General features: G+C 45.3%; 1 protein-coding gene and 1 non-coding gene across 2 annotated transcripts in view; both read left to right on the top strand.

Moving 5' to 3' along the window:
* The window catches only part of MARCHF4 (membrane associated ring-CH-type finger 4), a 117,699-nt gene that overhangs the window by 61,643 nt on the left and 31,976 nt on the right, over window positions 1-24,080 (top strand). The window lies entirely within an intron of this gene.
* Window positions 729-800, top strand: TRNAS-GGA (transfer RNA serine (anticodon GGA)). Its single transcript has one exon. It is a non-coding gene; the product is annotated as a tRNA-Ser (tRNA).

The raw sequence follows: 24,080 nt of genomic DNA, 5'->3' as shown, positions 1-24,080 counted from the left end.
TTACTTGCAGACTATCCCTTAATTTGAATTTGTTTAATTACTTTCTCACGATCAGATTCAAGTTCAATGCATAAACTTTTAGCAATGTGACCCTTAGCAAGTTGCTTAATGATGCACAACCTCAACTTACTGATAGCATTACATGCCTCCTAGGGTCATTATGAGAACGAAGAGAGTGAATATCTAGAGTTCTTAGCCTAGGAGCTACAAAAGTAAGCCCCAAAAAACTGCTGGCTCTGTGATTAGAATCACTGACGCCACCAGCCTGGGTCTGATAGAGTCTGTTCCCAAACAGATTTTCATTTCCCTGGGAAATTTCCAGAGCCCTTAATCCCATTCTCCTCACCTGCAAATGAGAAATAAGTCTTGCTCTGAGTATCTTGCTGAGCTATTGTGAGAATCAGATAAGAAACATGATTAATGGCACTGCAAACTGGTACGTGATATGAAAATACAAGGAAGCATCATTACTGATTTTCGTGTTTGCAGACTTTTAAATGACCCTCCCGTGGAACAGGAAAATCCAAAGTGGGAAATAGAATAAATTAGCAGCCAACAAAATCCTGATTCCTGTGTTTAACATTTTTATCAGCAGAACTTCATTTTCAAATGAAATTTGTGAAACCCCAGTATATAAAGCAGACTAAAATAGAGCTGCTCTGAATGACGTTTGGGTAGAGATGGAGTACACAAGGGCTTTGGGTCACACTTCCAGAGACCAGGATTCTTCCCTGGTGGCTTAGAGGTTAAAGCATCTGCCTGGAATGCGGGAGACCCAGGTTCGATCCCTGGGTTGGGAAGATCCCCTGGGGAAGGAGAATGGCAACCCACTCCAGTATTCTTGCCTGGAGAATCCCCTGGAGGGAGGAGCCTGGTAGGCTACAGTCCATGGGGTCGCAGAGTCGGACACGACTGAGCGACTTCACTTTCACTTTCACTTTTTCAGAGACCTCAGGCTCCGAGGAGCCAGGGCTGGAACCCTGCAGGTGGGCCCCAGATGCTGTGATGGTTACAGACTTCTCAGGGTTTGCCTCAATTTCCCCAGTGGGATCTGCTCACAAAGCCATGCCATCGTTTATCTTCTCTTTCTTATTTCTGGTGCATTTCTGCTGAAGAGTTGTAATATCTATAGACCTCAATGATGATTCACTCAGGTCAGTATTAGTGTTATTAATTGCTTATAAACATCCTTCCCTGGAAAGAGCACTAAGTGCCTTGCACTCAGACACAGACAGATGACATAATGAGGCACCGGTGATGTCACCGATAGAGCAGCTACTGTCAGGAGCCTCCCAGCCTAAGGGTCACCTCCACCTGCATGGTTCACATCCTGAGCTAGAGGCCAAACATTCCTGTAGCCCCACCTTGTCTGCACACTGCCAAACCTTATGCTAAAAACTCTGATAATGGGCTCAGGCATTGCTTACACCAGAGCAGGGCCACGTGGTAGGACAGAAAACTGACACGAGCCTGGTTCCCACTTTGTGACAATCAGGTCACCTTTGTTCTTTTTGTTGTTCAGTCACTAAGTCATGTTAACTCTTTGCAACCCCATGTACTACAGCATGCCAGGCTTCCCTGTCCCTCACTGTCTCCCAGAGTCTGTTCAAACTCATTTTCCATTGACTCGAAGATGCCATCCAACCATCTCGTCCTCTGTCATTCCCTTCTCCTGCCCTCAATCTTTCCCAGCATCAGGGTCTTTTCCAGTGAGTTGGCTCTTTGCATTAGGTGGCCAAAATATTGGAGCTTCAGCTTCAGCATCAGTCCTTCCAATGTATATTCAGGACTGATTTCCTTTAGGAGTAACTGGTTTGATCTCCTTGCTGTCCAAGGGACTCTCAAAAATCTTCTCTAGCACCACAATTTGAAAGCGTAAATTCTCAGGCGCTCAACCTTCTTTGTCGGAGAAGGCAATGGCACCCCACTCCAGTACTTTTGCCTGGAAAATCCTATGGACAGAGGAGCCTGGAAGGCTGCAGTCCATGGGGTCGGTGAGGGTCGGACATGACTGAGTGGCTTCACTTTCACTTTTCACTTTCATGCATTGGAGAAGGAAATGGCAACCCACTCCAGTGTTCTTGCCTGGAGAATTCCAGGGACGACGGAGCCTGGTGGGCTGCCGTCTATGGGGTCGCACAGAGTCAGACACGACTGAAGTGACTGCAGCAGCAGCAACCTTCTTTGTGGTCCAGCTCTCACATCCATACATGACTCCTAGAAAAACCATAGCTTTGACTAGAAGACCTTTGTTGGCAAAGTGATATCTCTGCTTTTTAATATGCTGTTTAGGTTTGTCGTAACTTTTCTTTTAATTTTGTGACTGCAGTCACTGTCTGCAGTGATCTTGGAGCCCAAGAAAATAAAATCTGTTACAGTTTCCACTTTTTTATCTTCTATTTGTCCTGAAGTGATGGCACTGGATGCCATGATCTTCACCATCAATCCTATTAGGCAGACAACAAAACCCCCATTAAGATAACTTGTTTAAGGTCTCCCAGCCACGGAAGAGTGGGATTCAAATCAAGACTCTTTGGACTTCAAAGACTATGTGCTCTTATCCTAGGGGTTTTGGCCAACCTATTTTCTTAGGACTTCTGGAAACACTGTGTGGCATCCCTGGCTCACTGACACCATCGACTCCTTCCACCCTTCCATCGTACTGTGAGACAAAGTATTACTATTATCTAGCTCTTATTTGTGATCTGCTATGTGCCAAGTACTTTTCCAAGTGCTTGCTGTGTATGACTCATGTAATACTCACCACGACCCAATGAGTTAGGTACTATTCACTTTGCAGCTACAAACACTAAGGAACTGAGAGGTTCAGTTCCATGTACAGAAAAAAAAATCATTACAGCTAGTGCTCGAAACTGAATGTTTGTTTCTCCCAGAAGTTCATGTTGAAATCCTAGCCCCACTGTGATGGTAATAGGAGGTGAGGCCTTTGGAAACTGAGTTAGGGTGGAGCCTTCATGAATGAGATTAGTGCCCTTATAGAAGAGACCCCAGAGAGCCCCTTTGTCCTTTTTCCATCATGTGAGGACATAGTGAGAAGATGGCTATTTATAAAGCAGGGAGTGGGCTCTCATCAGATATCAAATCTGCTGGTACCTCAATCTTGGACTTCTCAGCTTCCCATAACTGTGAGAAGTATATGTTTGTTGTTTACAAGGCACCCAGTCTATGATATTCTGTTATAGAGGCCTAAACAGGTTAAGAAAGTTAGTAAGTGTCAGGTTAAGACAGCTGGTAAGTGTCAGAGTGGGCGTCTGAACCCAGGGAGTCTAGCTCTAAGAACCAAGCTCTTAACAACTGCTGAAGCTGGCCAGGGGTTAATTACTGGCTCCAGTTTACAGACAAGGAAACTGAGAGGTTCTCAGGGTTTGGATAACCTACCCAGGATCACACAGCATTCACTATAGGGCCATACACTGGGGTTTCAGGATAGTGTGGACAAGAGGCCAGAACTCAGGCTGTGAAATGAAAGTGAAATTCTCTTCCACTGATCTGATCCAGGGCTAGACCAGCAAAGCAGGAATTGCCAAAATAGAGCAGCAATGCCCAAGGCTTAAAGTCCGGAGGAATCAAGACTAGGAGTAACTGACAAGAAGACACAGCATGTTAACCAGGTCCAGGCATATTTTTTCCCGCAAAATCCTTGGAGTGAGGAGAGGGGAAAATCCTAATGGGGCCTCTTATGAGAGCCTCTGGTCCCATCGTTTGGTCAGTTTAAAACTCAAGACTCGCAAGGTCTGAAATTGCAGTTAATTGTTAAACACTGGAGCCATATTTGGAGAGCAATCTTCTGACTCTCAGAGAAGGCGATGGCACCCCACTCCACTACTCTTGCCTGGAAAATCCCATGGACGGAGGAGCCTGGAAGGCTGCAGTCCATGGGGTTGCTGAGGGTCAGACACGACTGAGTGACTTCACTTTCACTTTTCACTTTGATGCATTGGAGAAGGAGATGGCAACCCACTCCAGTGTTCTTGCCTGGAGAATCCCAGAGACGGCGGAGCCTGGTGGGCTGCTGTCTATGGGGTCTCACAGAGTCGGACACGACTAAAGTGACTTAGCAGCAGCAGCAGCAGCAGCAGCTTCTGACTCTGATCAAGCCTGAGGCTACATGGGAAGGACCACGTGTGGGACGCTGGAGGGCCTCCTGGAGGAGGAGGGTCAGATGGGCTGAGATGATGATTTCTGGGGGTCTAGATCTCCCATCAGGCCAGTGGGGAGACCCTGCAGCCTTTGGTCCCTCCTCCTCAAGAGGCCACCCTTCTTATGGAGACATGCATGTGAATGTTCATAGTAACCCCAAACTGGAAACAAATCTGTATAACCAGCAGAGTGGATAATACGTTGTGACATACTCACAGGGTAACATCCTATAGCAATGGAAATGTTCAAATTTGTATGTAACAATCTGAAATCATCAGAAATTGTGTTCTACCATATCTCCATCAAGGGACTTCTTCCCAGGCTCTCTTCTGCCACAGGATGCCCCCGTCAAGTTGCTTCCCAGAGAGTAAAGAATCCACCTGCAATGCAACCCTTGGGTTGAGAAGATCCCCTGGAGAAGGAAATGGCAACCCACTCCAGTATTCTTGCCTAAGAAATCCCATGTATTGATGGGCTACAGTCCATGATGTCGTGAAAGAGTTGGATGTAACTTAGCGACTAAACAATAACAACAACCTCATCTAATTAATGCCTGTCTTTCAGCCTTCAGCCCACATATGGCACTGTCAGGGCAGCCTCCTGATGAGTCACCAGGTCTTCAAAGCAGCATTTTTACATTGATCTGTGTGATTATTATTGGAGAAGGAAATGGCAACCCACTCCAGTGTTCTTGCCTGGAGAATCCCAGGGATGGGGGAGCCTGGTGGGCTGCCGTCTATGGGGTCCCACAGAGTTGGACACGACTGAAGCGACTTAGCAGCAGCAGCAGCATGTGATTATTTCTCAAATGTTTGTCTCCCCTCTCGACCATAAATAGCAACCAGGGTCTATCGTATTTGCCACAGTGTCCCCTAGGATCTTGTGTGGCACTTGCATATATCAGTAAATATTTGAATGAATGGCTGGATGAGTAAATGGACAAACGAATGCATGGAGATGTGGTCTTCTTCCTACACCCGGCTCAACAAATGGCTTCAACCTGTTTTCTGTAGAGTTATCTCAGGGGTCGCTGTGCACTGCGGGGATCTGGAAATGTCCACTCTCCTGTCAGCTCCCCTTTTATTCGTTTCAAATATTGGCATACCTCATAGGATACCTTTGAGGAAAATGTTCTGGCTACTTAAAGAATGTTTTAAAAACCACTGTTCTAAACCTTACCCTTCCTGTCAGCTATCTGTTTCTCTCTCCCATCTTCTCTTCCCTTTTTCCTTCCTCACAGAAACTTCCACAGAACTAATGTCTGGCAAAGCTTTAAAAATAGAAGCCCCTGTCTTTCTCCCTTTCCCTCCATTTCCTTTCCTTCCCATCCCCCCATAATTTGTTGTTTAAAAAAAAAAAAAGGAAACCATCTGGATGTATTCCACTGAAAAGACACACTCTTCCTGACTAAATGAGACAGTTCACTGATGGATCCCTCCAGCCTGACGGTCGAGCCCCCATGAGTCACTGGGAGCAGCAGCCAGCTCCTCGGCCCTGGGTGCGCGCGCACACACACACACACACCCCAGAGCCACCTCATTCAGGTTTCCAGCTGGACCTCTCAGGTGCACACTCAAGTGACACTTTGAGGATCTTCTAAGGCAGTGGTCCCCAACATTTCTGGCACCAGGGACCAGTTTCATGGAAGATGATTTTTCCAGGGTCCAGGGTAGGGATGGTTTGGGGATGATTCAACTGCATTACCTTTACTGTGCACTTTATTTCTGTTATTAGTACACCAGCTCCACCTCAGATCATCAGGTATAAGATCCTGGAGGCCGAGGAGCCCTGCAAGGTGCTGCCAGTGGAAGGGTCCCCTGGGATGGCTGTGGGGCCCACCTACTCAAGAGGAGGAGCAAGAGAGTCACACTGCCTGGGCTGGGGTGAGGCCTGAAGTCAGAGGGCAGTCTGGAGTGCTTTGTCAGCACGGTGGGTATATGAGAGAGAGGCAGAGAGAAAACAAGAAATAAGCCAGAGCCCAAAACGTGTCATGGGGTATGCGTGTAGCCAGTGGACACTGCAGTTATGAATGAAGAGAGAGACAGTGTGATATGGCAGAAAAAAATAAATAAAAGTTTTTGACATCCGAAAGTTGAGTGTTCAATTCCCAGGTGCATCACGTGATCACTGCATGACATTGGGTGCGTGACCTCATTCAGAGGCAGGTCCTTGCCTCAGTTCACTCATCTATAAATGGGGATAATAATACTCACCTCTCAGCACTCTTGTAGGCTTAAAGGAAATCACATTTATTTGATGTCCACATGCACCAGGCAGTTAATAAAGTACTCTTGCTCTGATGTGGCAGGACATCTTCACCCTGATGGGATTTCGAAACAGTCATTGTAAGAAAAAGGAGAGTGGCTAAAAAAACTGCCTTCCATAAAATTTATAATTTATTAAAACCTGGCAGAACACTCACAGCTTGTTAACAAAATTCAGATCTGCAAACTTTGATCCAGAAAAAAATTAAATTTGGAAGGATTATAAAGGCCACAGAATAAAATTTTCAATGATAAAAGCTTTAATTAGTGAATTTTAATATGGACCCAAACCAGATCCACTAATCAAATGGTTAACACGTATTTTACTTATAAAAACATTAATCCCCGTGAAAAGTCTCAATAACATTAAATGAGAAATAGAAAAAAGTGGAAACAGTTTAACTGTTCTATATTTAAAAAGATTAATCAAAAATTAAATGGACTTCTCTTTGGAAAACACATTTTCAAAGAGTTTATCGATGCATATACATCTCTCATTAAAACTGTGCATTTATTATCATATATTAATGCATATATATGGAACTTGGAAAGATGGTGCTAATGAATCTATCTGCAGGGAAGCAATGGAGGCACAGACATAGAGAACAGGCTTGTGGACACAGCGGGGGAAGGAGAGGGCGGGATGAACTGAGAGAGTAGCTTGGAAACATGTACATTACCGTTTGTAAAACTAGATAGCCAGTGGAAATTTGCTTTATGATACAGGGAGCTCATATGTGATGCTCTGTGACAACTGAGAGGGGTAGGATGGGGTGGGCAGTGGGAGGGACGTTAAAGAGGGAGGGGATGTGCGTGTGCCTATGGTTGATTCATATTGATATATGGATGGCAGAAACCAACACAATACTGTAAAGCAATTATCCTCCAATTAAAAATAAATAATTTTTAAAAACTGTGCGTTTATAAATGCAGAAGCAAAATGTCCTTGGGGTGCCAATGGTGAACTCAAAACCATCTTTACAATGTCTATAACAATGACGACAATCATGAACCGTGTTTAGGTGAAAGAACAGTAGGATGTGGTTGAGCAGATGTGTTGGGATGAAGGGAGTGTTTGGATACAGGGGGTGCCAGAATAAGATGGCATTGTCCCCCTGTCTCTTCATTCCCTAGGATTTACACTGTGTCATTCCTGGGAGGGATTAAGGCAAAAGGAAAAGGGATGAGTATAGGGAGATGTTTGGCAGTGCCCAGCCCTTGATTCCTTCCACATGACTGCACCACATAGGGCAACCCCTCAGCACAAGTTGCTCATATGGGTCTATGATAATTCTGGGTTGAGAGGTGATAGGCCAAAGATTCATGGAATGAAGCTCTTTCTCATAGAATTTGACTCTATATGTGGATATTTGCTGGCTTGGCTGGGACCATAGAGAGCCTAGGCATCCATTCCTTCGTGAATCTTTTAGCAGCTCGTAATCTCCAGTGCTTCCCTGCTGGCTCAGCTCACAATACAGGAGACACAGGAGATGTGGGTTCTGTCTCTGGGTTGGGAAGATCCCCTGGAGAGGGAAATGGCAGCCCACTCCAGTATTCATGCCTGAAGAATCCCCATGGACAGAGGAGCCTGGCAGCCCAGACAGAGGAGCCTCACAGGCTGGACAGGGGAACCTGGCAGGCTACAGTCCATGGGTTCCCAAAGAGTCAGACACAACTGAGCGACTAAATATGCAGTCTCCCAGGCTGGTTATTTCAGTCTACGTTCCCCTATTCTTCTCTGCTTCTCCTCCATTTTCCCTGCCTGTGTCATTTTTGCCTGAGGGAAAGAGGGCAAGAAAGGTGATGCTCATGGTGAATAGGGATAGGGTTTTACTGCAGAAGAGGGAGGTGGGACAGGTAATGGGAAAATTGTTGCAGAGGCGAAGGAAAAGGCACCATGACCACATGAACATTCAGGCAAACACACAGTGTGCGACCTTGAACTTACATCTGCTTATGCCCTTTCCTGGCTCCACACACATACCATTCTTACCGATACAGATGCATATGGCCACAGGTCCAGATCATCCTCCACTCTTTTGTAATGCTGCTTCATCATGACTCGCATACAGCCCTGCCCTCCCGAAGTTTGCAACTTTATATTTATCACTCCTCCAGTAAACGTTCACTGATCAGAGCTATTAAAAATGCAGTGGGTAGGGGTAGAGATAGGAGGGAGGTAAGAGGATGGGGACATATGTATACTCACGGCTGATTCATGTTGTTGAATGGCAGAAACTAATGCAACATTGTAAAGCAATTATCCTCCAACTTAAAGTTTAAAAACTAAACACGGTGATGGCTCATTCTGCCATCGTATGATATCATAAGCAAATGCAAAGTTGATTAAAAAATGCAATGGGTGGACACCGTGGGTAAGATAGCAAGCTCCCCATCATTGAGAGGCTAGTGAATGAGTACAAGTGGCTGATACAGCACTCTTGCTTGCTGAGTGGAATGGTTTCCATGGAGTCTACGAATGTTTTCCATGCTGTCCTACAGTCTAAGACAGACTTGGCTGATGAGAATGCAAAAATCAAGACAAAAACAACAGAATAAAAACAAAAATAAATATTTGCCTTGCACAATATACATTTCAGGAATAATTCATCTCTTTTGTCAGATGAAGGTTCAGAAAGAGGAGGGGAGGGGCTCTCCCAACTCCCCACTCCCCTACAAGACTGGGCTGAGGAAAGTCTAGAACCTTCATATAACCACCTTGCGCTCTGGGTGATTATGTTCTGAAAAGACATAATTTGGGCCAAGAAAACTTGTAAAAAACCAAGATAGAGATCAGAAAGCTGATTTATATTTATAGTGGAGGACACTCCTTTTCAATGCCTGGAGTGCTTATGTCCCCACATCAACGGGGCTTGTTCTAGGATCTTATGTAGCTGAGAAGCCAGACAAAAGAAAGACAAGAAGCTTGCTGAATGACATGGGGCCATGAAGAAGTGCATCAGATGCTCTTTAAAAACAATTTGGGTCGAAGCAATAGAAAGCTATCCTTCCCCACTCTAGGGAGCAGATCAATGCAGTGCCCTGAGGATCCCCATGGCTACCTGTCTCTCCCTCTGTAGCATTACAGATGCACAGCCACCAGTGGCTCTCTCTGGATTCGCTGCTTCAGGATTCTGAGATGGCCGTGGAGCTTCCAGTGATCAGGGTTGCCATTCCCCGTATACCTCTCCATCTGCCCAGGCAGTGCACTCACTTCAGTTACAAAGAGCTCCCGTCACCAGGTCTTTGGCCTAGTTCACCTTCAAGCAATTCCTAGAATCTCATGTTGAGTTGTTTTGCATGTACAGAAGCTTTGCAGAATCTTAAAAAGTCAGACACTGTCAGTGACTGGTAGAGATTATTTAATACACCCCCATTTAAACGATGAGAAACAGACTTGCCCAGCAGCAAGAGGAGGGGCCAGGACCCAAAGCCAAGCTTTCATCCCAGAGCTTCTTATTCATCTCTTCCACCAATAAGGATGCGCCAATTTGGGCATTAGTACTCTGGGGCACTAGCTTGCCTGCTGTTCATAACTATGCTGCTGCTAAGTCGCTTCAGTCGTGTCCGACTCTGCGACCCCGTAGACGGCAGCCCACCAGGCTCCCCCGTCCCTGGGATTCTCCAGGCAAGAACACTGGAGTGGGTTGCCATTTCCCTCTCCAATGCATAAAAGTAAAAAGTGAAAGTGAAAGTCTGTAACTATACCTACAGATAAGTAGCCTAGCCATGCTTTTCAGTACCTTGGATAGCAGAGAAAGAACGTGCTCGGTATCCGGAGACCCTGCCAACGTTTGGCAGATGTAAGAAAAGTGAGAAAAAGTGTCCCTGGAAGGAGTGAGCTGATTTGTGCAACCAGTCACTTCTTTAAGTGGCTGTCCTGCTGATCTCCCAAACCATCAGTGATCCAAGTTGGGAGAGGACAGGTACAGGAGTCCAGACACCCAGTTGTGATCTGGGGACCAGGTTTGGAGGTGGAAATGACTATTTCCAAGAGCCTGTTCTGCCTTCTCAAATCAATGCCATCTTCCTCCAGTTCTTTTCCCCAAAAGTTGAGGATTTTCATATGCTCTTTAAGGAGATGAAGTTCTCACCATTTCAGAGAGGATGATGTGTGTTAGTCATCTCTTTTATTCTGACTATTTTCATTCTTATGAAAGTGAAAGTAAAGTTACTCAGTCGTGTCCGCCTGACTCTTTGCGACTCCATGGACTGTAGCCCACCAGGTTCCTACATCCATGGGATTTTTCAGGCAAGAATACTGGAGTGGGTTGCCATTTCCTTCTCCAGAGGATCTTCCCAACCAGGGATCGAACCCAAGTCTCCTGCACTGTAGGCAAACTCTTTACTGTGTGAGCCACCAGGGAATCCTATATTCTGAGCTTAAATCAGAAAAATGTCTTATTTCCCAATGAAGAGATAAGAGGCATGAATAGAGGGGAGAGGAGTGAGAGTAGAAATTGAATTGTGTGTTTGTCAGTTGAAAACTAGAAGCCTGTCCTCATTTCCTAATAAATTATAGATTTCTATTTTCAACAGTTTTCTTCAATGCATCTTTCCTCCATAACTGAATCTATGATAAACTTTCAATAAAAATTTGATAACAAAAATCAAAATATACAATAAAACTGTATAGCAGTTGTAAGTGATGTTTATTCCTTTACATTTTAAAGTATTAATGCAGCATAGTTTCCTCAAAAATTCTGCATTTCTATCTTCTTGTCTCACAAAATTGTTTTCTGAAAGCTCTGATTTTACTTGTGTATTTTTTGCTTTTCTGCTTTGCTTTTCACCAACAAGTTCATTATACCACTAGGTCGACAGAGCTCAAGTGGGTCAGTGACTAGCTCCACCTCCCTTTCACTAAAAGTAATCATGAAAACATTTTTATTGAATCTCTGAGCATTTAAATCTGATTATTCTTTCCAACAGGGAAAGTAGATAAGTACTACTATTGCCCTTATTTTAGTGATGAAGAAAGTAAGGCACAGGGAGGTTAAATAACTTACCCCAAAGTCCCCTAAACCATACCCTGCATCCGTGCACATCTATACTAATAAACTCACACTGTTTTGTTTTCCATAGTCACATCCACTGACCTCCACATGTCATCCCATAGGTGTGTTGTAGGAACTGGCATGACAGAAAGAGCACACATATCGCCACCAAAACTGTCCTCCCCAACATTCTCATGTTAATTTATTTAAGTGAAAAAATACTAACATTACTCTGAAAGAGCGGTATAGGAATGCTGTGCCATTGCCGCAAACCACACGGATGACAAGTGGACACACTCAGACTGGGGGTGGATAAACTTTTATTTGGGCTTCCCTAGTGGCTCAGATGGTAAAGAATCTGCCTGGAATGCAGGAGAACCAAGTTCTATCCCTGGGTGGGAAAAAGCCCCTGGAGAAGGAAATGGCAACCCACTCCAGTATCTTGCCTGGAAAATTCTGTGGACAGAGGAGCAGGGTGGGTTACAGTGCATGGGGTCGCAAAGAGTCAGACACGACTGAGAGACTAACACTTCCACTTCTAAGCTTATATTTGGAGTGCTCTCTGAGGTGGGCAATACTGGTTTTCTTGGTGATACACTAACAGTAAGTACGAAGCGCTTCTCTCATGAAAGTCAGGGAAAGTACAGACATGAGGAGGTCTGTGGGCTTGGTGCTCTTGTCCTGACCACTCCGAGGACACTGTGTGAGAGTCCTTGACCCTGGCTGGAGTCCAGCCCCGGTGCTGGGACAGTGGTGTTGCAGCCGGGATGGCCTCTGAGGGTGATGGGTCTTTGCTGCCAATGCACCTCCTCAGGGCCTTCCCTCTGAAGCCTCTCTCACCTGCTTTGAGGGAGAGGACCAACTCTTTCATGCACCTCCTGCCACGATGCTTTCACAGCCAATTAAAATTCTATTCTGTTCCCAGCAAGGGAGCTGGCAGGCTTGGGTCTCCCCAGCAGGATGGACTGGCTGCAATTAATGTCTCTTCTGGTGCCTGATTAGCTAAGGGGAGGCCAGGATACTTATCCTACCCCCAAGGCCACCTTTAAATTAGGAAATGGAGGTTTCCCCATCCCATTGCCTCTATTCAGTCATCAGTTAGTACAAACATGTTAACTCATTCTATTTCCCTCTTGGTAGTGGAGCTGGATCAGAGAGCCAGAGATCATCTCTCAGCTGCACAGTCCCAGGAATAAGGAGAGGGGGGGACTCCTTGAGTCCCTTTGTATCCCAATTCCCAACCACTGGAATTAGTTGAGAGCCTCCTCTCTTGGGCACAGGTTAGGAGTTGGCAAAGTTTAGCAAAAGCCACAGGTAGAATGTTCAGTGTCATTATGTTGAAGCTTTGAATGTGGAAGGTAATGCATATAAATAATACATTTAAGAAAAAAGAGAAAGGCCAAATGGTGGAAAGGAGAAGGAAATAAATACATAGTGGAAGTTCAGTATGTGCCAGACATTTTACATATAGGGTGGAATCCTTCAAAAACTCCATTTTTATAAGTGATGGTCCTTAGGGCTCAGAGAGGTTAAGAGAATTGTCCAAGGTCACAGAGCTAATGCGATAAATTGATTGTACTAATGGCCCTAGATCTTCATGCTTTCCTGTGGTCATTTTCTTTTGGCAATGCCTGCTCACATTGACTCTGATATAGGCACACGGCTTGCTTTAACCAGTGGAACTTTAGGAAATTTGATGTAAGCAGAGGTTTTAAAAGTGCTTGTGCATCAGGGCTTGCTTGTCCTCTCTTGCTGGTGGGTACTATCCCCCCCTTCACGTGAGCAAGCCTGAGCAATCCTACTGGATGATAAGAAACATACAAGCAGAGGTGGGCCATCCATCCTAGCTCAGTCAGACTCCAGCCAACTCCAAGATGCATGAGGGAGCCCAGCCAAGACCACCCAAACCAAATCAGCAGAATGATTCAGCCAGCTTATTGACTTGTGAAAAGTAATAAAAGGCTATATTTTAAGTCATTAATTTAATATGCAGGAGCATAGTTAGCAGCCTAATTAACTGATATAGTTAATAAATGGCACAGTCAGAAAGTTGTTTGATCTTAAAGCATGTGCAAAAAAAGATAGGAAAAAGCTGAAATTGTAGCAGGGAAAATGCAGGTTGGATTATGACACATCTTTAACAACAAAGTTGTCCGGTCACACAAGGGTGTTTACTGGGACCCGTGCGGCATTCTTATATTTAGGAACCTCAAAGAGAAGTGGTGGGCAATGATCCAGTGCAAAGTGTAAGTGTGGGGTCCTACAGCCCCAGGTACCTTAACCTTGTAGTCTGCCATCTCAGAGACTGGGCATGCTGAGACTCTTGACCAGAAGACTCTGAGTCATCCGTATCATCCACCAGCTTGCTGGAGAAGGAACACCCCACAACACCCAGGCTAAGATTCTGCAGGCTTCAGCTAGCTACGTGCCCCTGGTTCTCTTTCACAGCTGAGGCACTCTCCTAAGACCGCCTCGCTGGTGGCAATGCTGTAAAGTCCTGACTCAGCCTCCATTCTGAAGCCACCTCCTGTGCTTTCCCTCCGGTAGAAAGAAAGGTGGAGAGGAACAGACCATCTGCATTTCTGAGCTTTCCTTCTCAAGGGTCATAGTCATGGTACTACTGATAATCGTTTGTGAGAATGTGGAGAAAGGACAGGACCTTAAACACGGGCCAATAGCAGCAGGTATGGATGGAAACCGGCACCGTTTTGCTGAAGGCCAGTTTGGCCTCCAGGATGTAGTAAGAGCCATAATAATGTCCACACCCTTTGAATGAGTAGTTCCATTCCAGACCTGTCTTCTAAGGAAATAATTATGGATATGAGCCATGAAATCAAGGATCACTGTGAGGAAATTTTCATGACATGGTGTAAATGAGAAAATACAAGTTAAAAACTAGCTCTAAATTATGTTCCTGATTTGGGGAAAATTACGTGTGCAAGTGTAGGAGGGCTATAGTTATGAAGAAATGTTTGAGTTATTATAAATCTCTACATATTTTTAAGATAGAGCCTTTGTTCCTCCAGTCTCCAGACATGTCGATCCTTGGCTGTCTCGGATATAGCAAGGAAACATAACTTAAAAATCTAACAGACGGTGAAGGTCTAGAAAAACAAAAGGCTGAAATGATGCATGATTTGAGAATAGGACTCAAGAATAGATGTTTTAAAAAAGATGTATTTGTTTGTTCATTTATTTATTGGCTTTGAGGCATGTGGGATCTTAGTTCCCTGACCAAGGGTCAAACCCGTGCTCTCTACAATGGAAGCATGGAGTCTTAACCATTGGACAACCAGGGAAGTCCCAGTGTGTGTGTGTGTGTGTGTGTGTGCCCAATTGTGTTTGACTCTTTGCAACTATGTGAACTGTAGTCTGCCAAGCTCTTTTGTCCATGGGATGTCCCAGGCATTGAGTGGGTTGCCATTTCCTATATCAGAGGGTCTTCCTAACCCAGGGATTGAACCCGCATCTCTTGCATTTCCTGCATTGGCAGAAATAGATCTTTTTTCAGTGTGCATGGACCACTGCTGGAGGGAAGATGAATAAAACTTCAAACAATCGTGGAATCTAAAGGGAGCAGGAACAGGGACTGGGGTGCCAAATCCCAGAAAACAATTGGCAACATCTTGATTTCTTGCTTAACCACCTTGTCACCTGAAAGAGGTTCCAGGCAAACAAAAGGAAGTCATATTTTACAAAATTAATAATTAATTAAGTGAAATACAGGCTTAAACACCACAGAGAAGGCTGAGACTCTGGGTAGGACTGAGGAAGCGAGTCCTAGTGTCTGAGAGCCAGGGCTTGACCGAGGCCACTGGATGGCCCCTAAAAGGAGACTGAGGGCTACAGTCATCATCTTCTGGAGGGAAGCACTGCTGGCCCATAAATATCCCCCAATCTTTTAAGTGTAGACACTTAGGCTCTTCCATGAGCTTTGGCCTGTCCCTGCATTGGTCTTCATTGTACAGATCTGAAAGGGAAAACTGGAAGCACAGGTAAGGGGGGAGACTCTGGGGTCCCCTTTCCCAGCATTGTCTCTAACAGGAGCACCCCATCTGTCAAGGATCCCTTGACAGGCGTTCTGAGCAGAGGCTAGAGGATGAGGCGGTCTTTGAAGACCAATGCGTGCTTCCCAGCTCCAGAAGCAAAGAATACAGAATTCTTTCAAACAAAAAGTCAAATTGCCAAGATGACAGAAGCTACAACCACTTGGAGCCGCTTAGCAGAAGCTTGGAGTCAACAGACCGGCGTCTATTCACACGCCATAGTAATTCCAGCTCTCCTTAGCAGGCTTATTCCTGACGGGGAACTGGAGCCAACACTTCAGGAATAGCACGCTTCCTTGAGAGGTGTGAAAAGAACTGGGCTGAACTTTCAGCAGACTCTGGAGTGGGTATCACCCGGTGAGAGGCATCAATATCGCAGAAATGTAGGGCAGACTCTTGGAAGCTCTGAACCCAGAGAGGAAGGGGCCCATCCTTTTATTTTCTTTCTTCTTTTTCAGTGTTGTCCCACTGCACCAGCCTAGGAAAAGCCACTGCCCTCTCTGATGCTTCAGGTTTTTCAGTCTAAATGGAGTAGAATCTGAACATGGTTCATCATGAAGAAGAGGTACAAGTCCTATACAGAGAAAGAATCGAACAGCGTTTTGATATTTACTGCAGCCTCTTTAAAAAGCAAGCAAAGGAAATCATAAGGCAGAAATGTCCTTTCCCCCTCAAACTTCCCTTTCCCTGCTAAGCTCTCTATTACACATAGCCACTCTGCTCTCCTTTCTCTGCACTTTCAAGGGCATCGCAAAGCTCCCAGTTGGCTCCATGAACATAGAAATGCACAGCCTTACCTGAGACAGGAGTGGTAGCTGCAAACACTCATGGCTTAAGACCTTTTCTTGACCCCATATCAGGAGGTAGAAAGACATGCACATGAGGGAAGAACACTCGGGGAGGGACAGGTCTTAAGAAACACTGAGACATGCAGGCGGATGGACAGCTGGGACATCTGTTCTGCCCTTCCCTCTCCCTGTAATAACAGGGCAGTGAGCAGCCCTGGAGACCCTGGCCTTCATCACACTCTTATTACCTGTACTCGTTCTCCAGGCTCCCGGGCAATTTTAAGTGCTCACAGGCTTCAGACTGATGAGCTTCATTTACAAGGTGGTAAAGTGCCGCAAATACAGAGACCCCGCATCCACAGGGCAAGAGGGCAGCATTTTCTGCCTCACTCCTTTGGCTAGGGTGTGAAGAGATTTAGGAAGGATCGACGGGCACACGAGTGACAACATAGAGTGACGTATGAAGAGCTCTCGCTGTGTGCCAGGCAGGGTTCCATGCACTCCTCACGGTGCACTAGCTCATTTAATCCTCATGATGCTCCGCGGAGCTGGAAGTGTCTTCGGTCTCCCTTTCCTTCTGAGCAGACTTGCCAGGGTCTCACGGGTGATCAGTGGCAGACCAGTCAGCTTGGTCCACTGGCCCGAGCAGCCAGGCTCTACCGCCTCACGCATGCCAAGTGCTTAGAACAAACCTGGCCCCTGGCGTATATTCGTGTGAGTTAGTAAGAGGGGCGGACACAGCAGCTGAAATAAAGCAGCTCGATGTAGCTGAAGGACTGTGGCTCAGGGCACAACGTCCATCACCTAGCAAGTGGCAGAAGCAGGATTTGAACCTAGCAGTCACAGCTTGCATACAGGGCTTGGCACATAGTAAGTGCTCAGTAAGTTTTAGCGATCGGTTATTTATTTTCCTTCTTTATTTTCATCTAAAACTCTCAGAGTGATGTAGGAGACAGAAGGTTTGCTAAAGAGTATCTAGTCCAGAGCTTCACAAATGAGTCTTAGCCAACCTTGCTTCAAGAGAGGGGGATGGGTCTACATGAAATCAGAATCTCTGCAGTCAAAGCTTGGGAATCTGAACACATAAGCTTTCCAGGTGATTCTTCTGTGTGTGAAATTCGGAGAACCAAGGGATCAAGGCTTAGCTGAAACCCATGTCAGAGGGTGGCAGAGCTGGAAAGAGTGCCCAGGAAAGACCCTACATTTTTGCTTTGTTAGAGCCGGCCATACACAAGATTCTAAGTGTCTGGCCATGATTCAGAGCATCTGTGAAGTATGACACAACATCACAGCTTGTTTACACTTGTAACCTCTGATGTATTCCCTAAACACATCAAATCATGTATCAATGACTGCGGCTTCCCTGGTGGTTCAGACAATAAAGAATTTGCTTGCAATGCAGGAGATGAGGGTTTGAACCCTGGACTGGGAAGATGCCCTGGAGAAGGAAATGGCAAGTCACTCTATTATTCTTCCCTGGAGAATCCCATGGACACAGGAGCCTAACGGGCTACAGTTCATGGGGTTGCAAAGAGTTGGACATGACTGAGCGATGAACACTTTTGTTTTCATTCACTGTGACTGGAAAAGAATTTCTGTAGAATTTCACCACAACACCTTCAACTACATGAGCATTTTGCACCACTGAGGCTGGGCATCCTTCTGCCTGTGTACAGGGACTGTGGAGGGCTGACCCCAGGAGGTCACTGAGTAATCGCCCTTCAACTTGCCATTGACTTGTGCCCTTGGCTTGGCCTGACTTGTGGGAAAGAGAGAGAACACGGTGACCTGGAATCTCTGAAATTTCAGCCTACTGGCCTGGAACCTTGGAAACGGGCCCAGCCCTCTGCTATATGCAAACAACCCAATTCTGGCCAGTGAGGTTTATCAAAGTTATGCTTTTCTATTAAGTCAGGCAAAGGACCGAGGGTGAATCAACCTTTAACTTTAGCTCCTTGTTAACAATGGTGATGGTAAGTGGTACAGAAAGACACACAGACAGTCTATGGTACATGTAGTTTATTAGAAATACAGATACGATTATGAATATCCACATAAAGTATGACCTTCTTTCTTTCTGCCAGCCCTTGTGGGGGTTGGTTTGTTTATTATGCAGATCATGTTTGACTTTATGGAATCAGATGTTATTTAAATTCAATTATTGTGAGGTTAAGTTCTTTCTGGTATCAGTTGAGTAAATTCAAAGGCAGTTAGAGGGAATAGGTACATTTGTCTTATTCCAGTTAAATTATAGGGAGAAAGGCAGCGCAGGAATAAAAAATTTATCATGAATAGAAAAACATGGTTTGGGGGGTTTGGTTGGGGCTTGTGTGTTTGTTTCCTATGTCTCTTTTTGTAGCCCTTTTTTTGGACTGATGAGCAGGAAGGCTGAAAAATCTTCCAGGAATAGGAAAGCAGATTATATGTTTGTGTGTGAGTGTGTATGCGTGTGTAGTGTTGTGTTTGTGAAAGTAAGTTACTGGTATGAGAGAACTGGAAATATTTATGTGGTTAATTGAATTTAGTATAGATAGCTCATTAAGGCCTTAAGTCTTCTTTTTCTAATTAGTAATAGAGTTTTCTTTTTTAAATCGAATTACCTTACAATGATTCCGTTTACCAGTGTTCACACTCTGACAGTCTCCTAAAGCAGTGGCCCCCAACCTTTTAGGCACCAAGGACCAGTTTTGTGGAAGACAGTTTTCCCATGGACAGGGTGGGGGGTAGGGTACAGTGGCGGGTGGTGGTTTCAAGATGATTCAAGTGTATCACATTTATTGTGTACTTTATTTCTATTATTACATCAGCTCTGCCTCAGGCCATCAGGCATTAGATAGAGGAGGTGGGAGGGCTCGGCTTTGGTGTCATTGAGGGAGGAAGTGAGAAGCTTGGGCCTGGTCTGGCTGGAAAGGGAGCATGTCAAGTGCTATGGATGAGTAGCCAGAAAGGGCTCCAGCCAGAAAACAAATTTCTGCCTGTATGCTGCCCAACACAACATGCAGAGAATTCAGAATGGCTTGTTTATGTATAATCCTGGATTCCAGGGCCATGGAGATCTTTGAAGGTCATCTTGCGATCAGCCTGCTTCCCAGAGATAAGCAGGAAGCTTGCTTTCTCATCCCCCTGGGTGGCAGGAGCCACCCCTACTCCGATTTATCCGCCACCACCTTGGCTGGTGAGAAGGTCTCATGATAGCTCATCTTTCTTGATCCCAAGTCCAAGATACATTGACCTCTTGCAATTTTGCGGAATCAAGAAATCACTGTCTGGTGTCCTGCATGAAAAAGATGCTGGGAACTTGTAGGTTTTCCTTCTATTCACTTTCCCCACTTGTGTTTCCCCTTTGTGTAGTTGGTTGATAATATGAACCAGTTTGGTTGTGCCCATAAGTTGGGAGAATGTGTCCTTGATAAGCCTTCCTCTTAGCTTGCTGTTCACTTGCTAAGTCATGTCCAGCTCTTTGTGACCCCATGGAGTGCAGCACACCAGGTTTCACTGTCCTTCACTATCTCCTGGAGTTTGCTCAGATTCATGTCCATTGAGTCGGTAACCCTGTTAGCTGGTGCCCCAGATATGTGGAACCTAGTTAGTGATACAAAACAGTTCTATGCTTCCCTGTCAATAGTCCTTCATCATAGGTGCCATCTAGGATGGACACGGAGGAGTCTCCTTTCTTTGGCATCCCTCCTAATTCTCCTCTACAGCCTCAGTGAACTTTTCCTATTCCTGTGCCCATTCCTCATCCCCTGCACCATAAACACAGGTTTCACTCCACTCAGGAGGGGGAGTTCTGATTTTAAGGCTTTTGGTCCTCTGAGTCTTCACAATGGAGCATCTACAAGGCAAGTGAATGTTTCCTTGTGAATATAGACCACATCTCAGAGAAACTTCTAATGCATTTCTATGCTTATAAAAATTGCTGTCTCTTAATTTTGACTCAACAAATGTCTACTCCCTGCCAAGGGTGGGAGTATGAGGAGGAAGTGGGGGGCGGGGGGGGGGAGGGTGAGTTAATTCCATTATGTCCTCACTCACCACTACCACCACCACCACATCAATTAATACTCAGTGAACACTGCCTGGAATGGGGTTCAGAGGAGAGAGGCAAAGGGGAGAAGAGTTTTCACCTTTGCATTTATACATTAATAGGGATCCAGCAAGGCCATCTCTTTTGTCAGGGCTGGAAAGGTAAAGATATGATGAACAAGGCTGCTGGGGTGGGGGGAGAGATGGGAGGCAGGTGACATGAGCTGGCAGAGAAGCGGTGGGTGTGGGCAGCCTGATGGACAGAGCTTTACCCTGCCTTTCTCTTGAGCAAGTAACAACCTCTCTGAGTGGGTATCATCATACAGTAAAGCAGGAGAAATGATATTAGCTTCATTAAGTTATTGAGGTAGTAGATGATATAATGTCTATCTTGTTAGAACTCTGAGATGTTTACAACACTAGGATTATTAAGAAGAGAATATTATTCAAAGAAGGAAGGAAGGCAGAGAGGGAGGAAATTGATCAGTGTTTGACATAGGTGTGAAGGTGGCCTTTGAGACAAGAAGATCAGCCATAATACCTATTATAACCATTTCCATGTTGGTCTAGCATTTACTGAGACCTGCTTGTGTGCCAGGCAGGGTGATAAATATATGTTCTTATGACCCTCTTCCCCCAATTTCATGGCTGCTCCATTTTATTTTAATAGAAATGGTGCTCAGTGGTGCCAGGAATTCTATTTTATGTTACTAGTCTAATTACTCCTAAGCTCTCCCAGATGACTTTGTAAACCAATTCTCAGACCTTCATACCTTCTCCCCCACTTCCAGTCTCAGTCCACAGCTTTGCTTTATCTAGAAAAAGAAGAAACTGGGAGAAAACTTGCCCAGTGTTCTCATCCAACTGGATCCATCAGCAGCTTTCTTGAGAGACTTTGTCTTCTTCTTTGGCTTCTGAAACATCACATTCTCCTCTCAGCCCACTGACCTTCCCTCTCAGGCTTTTCTACTGATCCTTTCCTATCTTCTAAGCTCCAACATCTTGACATCCTGCAGGAAACAGTTCTGGTAGCCCTCCCTCTTCCTACCTGCCCTCACTCCTGGGTTTGTGGCTTTAAAAACCATCTGTAGGCCAATGACTCTCAAGTGTATATACTGAGGCTAGACATTTCCCCTAAACTCTAGATTAATGTATATCACATTCCCACTTGGATATTTAACAGGCATCTCAAAATTGACACATCCCCAAAATGAGCTCACAACCTACCCTCCAAAACCTGCCCCTCCCTCAGTCTTTCCCATCTCAACTTGAACGCAACTCTCCACCCCTCACTGCTCAGATCTTCATCATCCTTGACTTCTCTCATCCATTACACCTAATCCATCAGCAAATCTTAACGTCTGTATCTTTGAAAATATATCCAGAAGCCACTTCTTAGAACTTCCACTGCTACCCTACTGGTTCAAAGCATCATCATTGCTCACCTGGATTACTGCAATAGCCTCTTGGCTCCTTATTTGGTCCTTACTTCCTTCCAGTCTATTTTCAATACAGAAGGCAGAAGGAACCTATTAAATACGGTCAGATCATGTTACTTCTTCTGCTCAAAACATGCCTGTGATTTCCCACCCCATTCACAATAAATGACAAGCCCTTAAAACAACCCACCAGCCTTGTCTGGCTTGTCCCCCATTCTTGATCCCCGTTATACCTCTGACTTCATCTACTCTCAGTCTTTCCGTTCATTCTAGCCCAAACATACTGGCTCTTTGGTGTCCCTAGGACATGCCAAACAGGCTTCTGCCTCAGGGCCTTTTTACTTGATGTTCTCTGCCCGAATGCTCAGGTCTCATACACCTACATGGCTTGCTCCCTCATTATCCTCAGGTCTTCTGTCAAATGTCCCCACTTGTAGAATTTCAACCTGTCCCCTCCCTGGTATTTCATTTTCCTTTCCCTTGCTTATTTTTCTCCATAATAGCACATAACAGCATGCCATGTACTTATAGTTTACTTGTTTATCTTATTTATTTATTTTTAAAAAGATGTTTAGATGTGGACCATTTTTAAAGTTTTTGTTGAATTTGTTACAATACTGCTTCTGTTTTATGTTTCCGTTTTTGGGCTGTGAAGCATATAGGGTCTTAGCTCCCGGACCAGGGATCGAACTCACACCCTCTATCTTGGAAGGCAAAGTCTTAACCACTGGACTGCCAGGGAAGTCCCTTGTTCATCTTTTTAAAATGTCTGTCTTTCTTGACCAGAGAACTTTGGTTAGTAACATTCACTGCTGTATCCTTGTCGCCTCATATAGAACTTGGAACATACTACATGTATATTTGATGAAGGCCCAGAGAGGTTAAGCAACTTGCCCGGGGTCACACAGATCATAAGAGCCTGGATATACTCAAGTCTGTCTGGGATTAGAGTCCAAGCTCTTAACCACCATGTTAGTGTCAATAAAGGGAAATGTCCCTGAGCTGCACCCCAAGGCTGTTGTGTCTATTGCTTCCCTTGTTCTAGTCTCCCAGAACTGCAAACTATTGAACAGCAGGACTGGGGCTGCTTTCTTATTTTTTTCTTTCTGCTCAGTGGCAAGGATGCCTGGTGCCCACGTGGGTGGCAGGGGAAGTCTTTGGCTTACCTGCCAACTGCCATGGCAACCAGGTAACCTAAGGACTCCAGAAGCAAGTCCTTTCAGATAGAGAGGGGAGAAAAGCTGAAGCAAGGCAGAAATAAACAGGAAGAAATTTGTGAATGGAGAAACGACTGGAGTCTTGTTCCTGCAGCTTGCTGTGTCATTTGGCAGCGAGGTGAATCCATCCTGTTTTCTTCCCCACCCGCCAGCTCAGCCACAGCCACAGGCTGTGGATCACCTTGTCCTGCCTCCAGCATAACCCCACTTAACCCATCCAAGCAGCCTTCTGTTCAGCCTCCCCAGGAAAGGAGGACTCCAAACATTCTCAGTGACCCCTGCTAACACAGAGGGCAGTCCTGGGCCAGAAGCTGGGAGACCTGTGTCCTAACCTCTAATTCACTTTACTGGGGGTGGACTCTAAGGCATTTCTTTCATCACAATCTCCCTCTAGGCTCGGCTGACTCTGTACTTAAGGCATGGTTTACTTATTTGATTGTGGGAGCATAGAATAGAGTTGTAGTAGAAAACCTATGGAATTAAAGTCATTATGGAAGGGCAAGTTGAAATTGTAATATTTTCACAAGAGGACTTACTCAGGCCAGGCTCTATGTCCAGCACCTGGCTTGCATGATCTCAGTCCATTCTTACAGCCATGCTTTGAAGAGGTTGAGTTGTCTGCAATGGAAAAATGAAGAAAGAGAACCTCAGAGAGGTTAAGAGACTTGCTCAAGTTTGCATAGCCAGTAAGTGTTGAAGAGTGTTGGGTTGGGGAGGCTGGGATTGGTGTATATGCACTATTGTAGATGAGGTAGATGGCTGGTGAGAACGTACTATATAGCTCAGGGGTGTGGGGAAAAAGAAGGTACAACCTGCTTGTAGGACATATATGAAGTTAAAAATGCATTCTAACATACTGGGGTGCAGACAAATGCTGTTTGACAACTCCACTTACACAAGGTACTTGGGGCTTCCCAGGTGGCACTAGTGGTAAAGAACCTGCCTGCCAGTGCAGGAGCTGTAAGAGGTGCAGTTTTGATACCTGGGTCAGGACGATCCCCTAGAGAAGGGCATGGCACCCTGCTCCAGTATTCTTGCCTGGAGAATCCCATAGACAGAGGAGCCTGGCGGGCTACGGTCTATAGGGTCCCAGAGTCAGACATGACTGAAACGACTTAGCATGCACACGCACAAGGTTCCTA

The sequence above is a fragment of the Budorcas taxicolor genome, chromosome 2, assembly GCF_023091745.1.
Source record: "Budorcas taxicolor isolate Tak-1 chromosome 2, Takin1.1, whole genome shotgun sequence".
NCBI lineage: Eukaryota > Metazoa > Chordata > Mammalia > Artiodactyla > Bovidae > Budorcas > Budorcas taxicolor.
This window is presented reverse-complemented; position numbering and strand designations above follow the sequence as displayed.